The sequence below is a fragment of the Eurosta solidaginis genome, chromosome 4 (genome assembly GCF_040869045.1).
Source record: "Eurosta solidaginis isolate ZX-2024a chromosome 4, ASM4086904v1, whole genome shotgun sequence".
Lineage (NCBI taxonomy): Eukaryota > Metazoa > Arthropoda > Insecta > Diptera > Tephritidae > Eurosta > Eurosta solidaginis.
The window spans coordinates 209,251,871-209,258,725 of record NC_090322.1 but is presented as its reverse complement, the minus strand read 5'-3'; positions in this window follow the sequence as shown (position 1 = coordinate 209,258,725).

The following is a 6,855-nucleotide window of genomic DNA, read 5'->3' as shown; positions in this document are numbered from 1 at the left end:
ATTGGTAAATTTTTGTTCGACTTATGGCAATAAAAGTATTCTAGACAAACTAAATGAAAATGGGCGGAGCCACGCCCATTTTGAAATTTTCTTTTATTTTTGTATTTTGTTGCATCATATCATTACTGGAGTTGAATTTTGACTTAATTTACTTATATACAGTAAAGATATTAAATTTTATGTTAAAATTTGAATTAAAAAAATTTTTTTTTTAAAAAGTGGGCGTGTTCTTCATCCAATTTTGCTAATTTTTATTTAGCACATATAGAGTAATAGTAGTAACGTTCCTGCCAAATTTCATCATGATATCTTCAACGACTGCCAAATTACAGCTTGCAAAACTTTTAAATTACCTTCTTGTAAAAGTGGGCGGTGCCACGCCCATTGTCCAAAATCTTACTAATTTTCTATTCTGCGTCATAGCGTCAACCCATCTACCAAGTTTCGTCGCTTTATCTGTCTTTTGTAATGAGTTATCGCACTTTTTCTGTTTTTCGAAATTTTCGATATCGAAAAAGTGGGCGTGGTTATAGTCCGATATCGTTCATTTTAAATATCGATCTGAGATGAGTGCTCAGGAACCTACATACCAAATTTCATCAAGATACCTCAAAATTTACTCAAGTTATCGTGTTAACGGACGGACGGACGGACGGACGGACGGACGGACGGACGGACGGACGGACAAGGCTCAATCAAATTTTTTTTCGATCCTGATTATTTTGATATATGGAAGTCTATATCTATCTCGATTCCTTTATATATGTACAACCAACCGTTATCCAATCAAACTTAATATACTCTGTGAGCTCTGCTCAACTGAGTATAAAAACCTAAGTAATTAAGATAGAAATAAACAAAATAAAATAATACAAAAATAACTAAAATTAAACTAAATAATACAAAATTAGGCAAACAAGCGAAATGTGTTAGTTTTAAAAAAACAAAACGAACTGAGATAGTCTTCGACGCAATTTGAACGGAGATAGTCTTCCATAGAACCAACGATATAATCACTTCAACAATTTTCAAATATTTTAAATCAAAAGTGCACGTCATGTTAGCAAAAAGAGAACAACAACAACAACAACATTGTATGTAAACACTGGTAATGAATTAAGATTCGTGATTTTTTATACATAACGATACCTCACTTTTCAAAAGTTACCAAGTACATCTGGCATTCTCATATTTTGAAATACAACCCTGTAGCTGCTGTCAAATCTTGAAAAATTCAAATGTGATGTTTTCAGTTATCGCATATTAATAGAGTTGCTCACTAAAATAATCAAAACGTGTGAAAGTGAGAAAAATAATTAAAAATGCATATTAGTAAGTTTTTTAAGCGAGGCAAAAGCCCATCTGAAAGTGAACCTCATCCATTATTGAGAGATTGAGTGTTAAGGAGCGAAGACTAAATTTCGCGCGGGTGGTAGTGGTGGTGGAACGGGAAGGAGGTTTTGAAGTGGGAGTGAGATAAATGAAATAAGTTGTGGGGAAAAATAAGAAGAGAAATGGAAGATATAGTAAAAGAGAATAAGATATAGAGTGAACACTGAAAAGGGAGTGGGTGTTGGAATGAGAGCAAAATTCGGAGAGAAAGTGTAATCGGGAGTGGGAGTAAGAGTGGAATTGGTATTGAGAGAGAGAGTGGAATTGGGAAAAAGAGTGGTAGAGGGAGAGGGAATGAATGAGGAGAGAATAGGAGTGGGATTAGGAGCAGGAGTTGGAGAGGGATTGGAATTGCGAAAAGGAGTTCGAGTAGAATTGGCAGTGAGATTAGGAGAAGGAGTTGGAATGGGATTGAGCTAGGGAGAGGGAGTTCGAGTAGAATTGGGAGTTGTAGTGCCAGTGGAATAGGGGTGAGAGTAGAGTTGGTAGTGCCAGCGGAAGTGGGATTGGTAGTGGGAGTGGAAGGGAAAAATGGGGTTGGGAGTAGAAGCGGAAAGGGGTTTGGAAAGTGGGGAGTGGAAGTGGAAATAAATGAAAAAAAGTTTTGCGGAAAAATAACAAATAAAAAAATTTAATATTAAGTAGAATAGAATGGGATGCAGATTGAAGACTACAAGCGGGAATCCCTTTTTAAATAAAGGTAAACCACTTTTCTGACAGATCAAAATCTACCGGGTATGGTAGTATAATACAAAAACAAATTACAAAGTATGTGTAATCGTTAAACTGAAATACTAAACAGGATACAAACTCCAATCGAGCTAAGGTTACACGGAGAGAAGCTGTATGTGAGTGAGACTTTTCTGAAAGAAAATCGCGGGAATACGTTTATTTAAGGTTGGAGTGCAAATAGAGTCAGAATTTCTCAAACTGTGTTGTTAGTGTAAAAATGAGATAAACTTAAATATGCAAGAAAACAACTAAAGGTGCTATAGCCTAGTGATTAAGACAACTGCAGTTTCAATGAGTTATCCGTTGTTCGCATCTTGGTGAAACTTTTGATAACATTACGACATTGCCTGACGATGATTCCTTTCAAGTTTTCAAAACGGTACCAGCGCAATAAGCCAGTAAATATTCCTTTATTTTCAGATTCTCTTACCAAATAAAAATAATAATTGAATATTTAATAATTATAAGCCGGTGTTAAGCTCATGAGTTCTTAAATATTAAGAAAAAATTGTTAACTAAATTAAACACACAAACATGTTTTTTATTTTTAATTTTCAAAGTATTTTGGATATTATCTGTCTCGAGATTTGAAACTGGGACGTACGGTATAGTAGAACACATTTCTACCCGGCCGCTTTACTATAGAATTTCGCAATTCCAACTAAGTAGGATTAGCTGGGTTCATCGAATTACAAAAGAACAATGATTAGAAGGAAATTTCTACCTTGAGGCACAACATTGTTATCGAATATTTACGAAAAATTATTAACAAAACTCGCCTCAAAAACCGCTCATAATACCGCTGTATAGTTCTTATTATTTTTATTTAACTTTGTATTTTAGTTACTTTGAACTTTGTAATTTTCAAATGTATTATCAGTATTTTAATTTTCAATACTGATTTTTCAATTTTCAAAAATTTTCATTTTTGTGAAAAATTAAAGATATTGACGCATACTTTTAGGCGTATTAATAAAATGTAGTTTAAAGTTTAAAACGTGGTTTCAATCTCCACACTGGCGATCCTGCCAGGAGCTAATAATTAAATAAAAAATAAACATTTTTGATGTGTGTGCGATAAAGTAAAAAATCATGCTTTTAAAGTCGTTGTGGCAGCACCCAAAGATCCAACCTTGGGGCCATTGCAGTGCAGTTAAACTTTTGCATTTTAACAAATCACAACAAGATAACAAGATAAAACATGCGTGACAAGAACGAACAATACCAATACCAGTGCGATATTTGTTGAAAAAATTTTAAAACAAAGTCGGTTTTAAATAGACATAAACTATATCATAGCGGCGAAAAGGCCAATAAATGTGATCTTTGTGATAAGCGATTTATATATGCTGCGTACTTAAACCAGCATATGCGTACTCATACCGGTGAAAAACAATATAAATGCAAATACTACAAACAAGTGCACTGAATCCGCATTTACGTCAACATCTGGGTGATAATATACACAGATGTAAGTTTTGTCCCTTAGCCTTTCGTTTGGCTTCGTAGCTATGGTTACACTCACCTACACATATAGATGAAGATCCAGAGACGCGTGAGCAAAATATGGCAGCTTTAAGGGAAGAAGAGGTTAAACTGAAAGTATATAGGACAAAAATATGATTTATAAATCATGAATACTATATGAAGTAAATAAAGAGATTGTTTAGCTGAAGTGTTGCAAGATATTGAGGAATTAAAGCCAGAAGATAAGGAGTTGGAAGATTTATTTGACAGTTACTTCGATCCAATAAGCTAAAGCGTAAAATCAAAAAATTCCACTGTGAAATTATCAACAGACAACACAATTTAAAAGTACTCAAGTGGCGTCAAAACATTATCATCGAACCAATTTCAAACAATTGCTACCGTACATCATCATCATTCATAAGCAGAACCTTCAAACGTTTAAAAAGAAAAACAAAAGCAATTATTATTATCGAATAACTTAAAGGAGAAGCAGTAGCAACAGGAACAACTACAAACACAACACCATCAAAAGCCATTGCATAAGTATCAGTTACGGCAACAAACTAAATATTCGCAAGTATTTGAATAAAAATATCATCTTTTATGTATGTATACTAAAATATAGATATATTATTATTATTATTATTGTAAACTCTCTTTTCATAGAATTACTAGTTAATTTTACTGTTTTGTTAGTGAACTCTCTTTTCATTTAATTCAATAATGTTTCGTTCACTACAACATAATAGACAAACATCTACACTTTCTAATAATCTAAATGATTCATTTATAAATATCCCAAATGACACTTTACAACAAAATATTACAACTCAGTATGATAATTACAATCAAAACGAAATTTTAGCAACATCAGTCAAACTTCCACAATTATAGACTAGTTGTCCAGAAGCGTGGTTTATACATGCTGAACCACAATTTTGTACAAAAAATATAACCCAAGAGAATACCAAATACGAACACATTATAACAGCACTTCCACAAGAAGTAATAGTAACAATTTTAGATCTTATCCAAAATCCACCCCTCACTAACAAGTTTAGTGAACTTAAAAAAGTTTTGATAGAAAGACATTCACTTAGTGAAAATTCAAAACTAGACAAAATTGTAAGTGATTCAGAAATTGGTGATCCAAAGCCCACTGAGTTTTATCGGTCATTAATTTTGTTAGCGGGTTCAAGTTTTAGTGAAAATATTTTAAAGAGAATTTGGTTGGGAAAACTTCCCAAAAATTTAAATGTCATTTTGGCTAGCTCAAGTTGTGATAATATTAATGAGTTAACAAAATTAGAAGATAACATTTTTGAAGTTATGAATAAAAACGAAGTTTTCTCAGTAAATACAAATCCAGATACAAAAGTTTAAAATTCTGTTGTTGAAAATCTAGTTAAAACCACCTCTTTGATGTGTGAAAATTTTCAGAAACTTTCTTTGGAGTTAGCTGAAATTAAAACAGAAATGTGTTGGAATCAATCTAGGTCGCGTTCTAATTCTAGGAACAATTTTAGAAATTCTTTTAGGCGTCGATCTAACTCGCGTAATTATCCAAATTGGTTGTGTAGATTTCACTACAAATTTGGAAATAATGCTTGAAGTTGTGAACATCCTTGTTCTTATAACAAAAAACAAAGACTCAACAAACTAAATTCTTCCGTTGTTGCAACGACGAACAACGGAAATTTAGAATTTTCGACGCGTTGCTTATTTATTTTTGATAGATAAAACAAACAAAATTTTTTAATTGATAGTGGAGCAGAAATTTCGGTATTACCCGCGTCTAAATTTCCTCATACGAAACGTTCAGACATAATTCTCACTGCAGCTAATGGCTCAACAATTGCCACTTACGCGAAAAGGCTTTTAAACGTCAACTTAGGTTTAATATATATAGCCAAGCCAATAATTGGCGCTGATTTTCTTTGTAAATATGGTCTTCTTATAGACATTAAACATAAACGTTTAGTAGATCCATTAAACAATCTCTCAGTTAATACAGTATCCTACTTTTGTGATATTCCATTACCTAAATTATTTGTGGTTGACAATAAATTTACAAAATTATTAAAAGAGTTTCCGTCACTTATTTCAGAGCCAGATTATACTAAACCTGTTAAACATACAACAGTACATCGACTTGTAACAGAAGGTAGTCTTCCATTTTCTAAGCCCAGGCGCTTAGCTCCGGTCAAATACAAAGTCGCGAAAACGGAGTTTGATTTCTTAGTTAAAACAGGCATTTGTCCGCCTTCAAATTCTTCAGTAGCATCACCACTTCACCTTGTACCTAAAAAAGAGTTGAATGATTGGCATCCATGTGGTGATTTTTGAAGATTGAATATTGTAACTGTTCCCGATCGTTATCCCTTACCTCACATTCAAGATTTTAATATGAACCTTCATAATAAAAATATATTTTCAAAATTAGATTTAGTTAGGGCATATCACCAAATTCCTATGGCTGAAGAAGATATTTATAAAACTGCTATTACAACTCCTTTCGGTATGTTTGAATTCATGAGAATGCCTTTCGGACTTAGAAATTCTGCACAAACCTTTCAACGATTCATAAATGAGGTAGTAGGTGACTTAGATTTTGTATATGCTTACATCGACGACTTACTTATTGCAAGTACCTACAGACGAAGAACAACATTTAAAAGATTTACGTATCCTTTTTCAACGCCTTACAGAGTACGGTTTAAACATTAAACCAAGTAAATGTACTTTTGGTGTAACGAATATAGATTTTTTAGGACATAACATTTCTGGAACAGGTATTCGACCTTCCGATGAAAAGGTATCAGCTGTTCGCAATTTCGAACGTCCAAAATCAGTTAAGCAGGCACAGAAATTTATTGGTATGGTAAATTATTATCATAGATACATTCCAAAACTAGCAGAATTTACAAACAAAATTTATGATCTAATTAACAAAGTAAGTAAGAAACGTGACAAAACTTTGGTATGGGACGAGAATTCGAATGAAGCTTTTGAATGCATTAAAGATAAATTTGCATCTACGATATTGTTAAATCATTTTAACAAAGATGCTAAATTATCTTTAACAGTAGATGCATCTAACACAGCGATTGGGGGCGTTATTCAACAAAATTACAATAATAAAATTGAGCCCATTGCATTTTTTTCTAAAAAACTTTCTCCAACTGAAATTAAGTATAGTGCTTTTGATAGGGAATTATTGGCGATTTATTTAAATATAAAACATTTTAGATATCTTTTGGA